The sequence below is a fragment of the Arachis hypogaea genome, chromosome 11 (assembly GCF_003086295.3).
Source record: "Arachis hypogaea cultivar Tifrunner chromosome 11, arahy.Tifrunner.gnm2.J5K5, whole genome shotgun sequence".
Classification (NCBI taxonomy): domain Eukaryota; kingdom Viridiplantae; phylum Streptophyta; class Magnoliopsida; order Fabales; family Fabaceae; genus Arachis; species Arachis hypogaea.
Genome location: NC_092046.1, coordinates 59,914,534 through 59,915,131, shown reverse-complemented (window position 1 = coordinate 59,915,131; position 598 = coordinate 59,914,534). Strand labels below are relative to the sequence as shown.

Below are 598 nucleotides of genomic sequence, written 5' to 3'. Positions count from 1 at the left end.
GCAACAAAACTGCAAGTTTCATGGACTTCCATCTGAAGATCCCTTTCAGTTCTTAGCTGAATTCTTGTAGATATGTGACACTGTTAAGACTAATGGAGTAGATCCTGAAGTCTACAGGCTCATGCTTTTCCCATTTGCTATAAGAGACAGAGCTAGAATATGGTTGGACTCTCAACCTAAGGATAGCCTGAACTCTTGGGATAGGCTGGTCAATGCTTTCTTAGCCAAGTTCTTTCCTCCTCAAAAGCTGAGTAAGCTTAGAGTGGATGTTCAAACCTTCAGACAGAAAGAAGGTGAATCCCTCTATGAAGCTTGAGAGAGATACAAGGAACTGACCAAAAAGTGTCCTTCTGACATGCTTTCAGAATGGACCATCCTGGATATATTCTATGATGGTCTGTCTGAATTAGCTAAGATGTCATTGGATACTTCTGCAGGTGGATCCATTCACCTAAAGAAAACACCTGCAGAAGCTCAAGAACTCATTGACATGGTTGCTAATAACCAGTTTATGTACACTTCTGAGAGGAATCCTGTGAGTAATGGGATGCCTCAGAAGAAGGGAGTTCTTGAAATTGATACTCTGAATGCCATATTG

The 598-nt window shown here is 41.3% G+C and overlaps 1 non-coding gene across 1 annotated transcript; it reads right to left on the bottom strand.

The window, feature by feature from the left end:
- Positions 1 to 253: 253 nt before the first annotated feature.
- Positions 254 to 361, bottom strand: LOC112726017 (small nucleolar RNA R71). Its single transcript, XR_003165090.1, has one exon. It is a non-coding gene; the product is annotated as a small nucleolar RNA R71 (small nucleolar RNA).
- Positions 362 to 598: the final 237 nt, after the last annotated feature.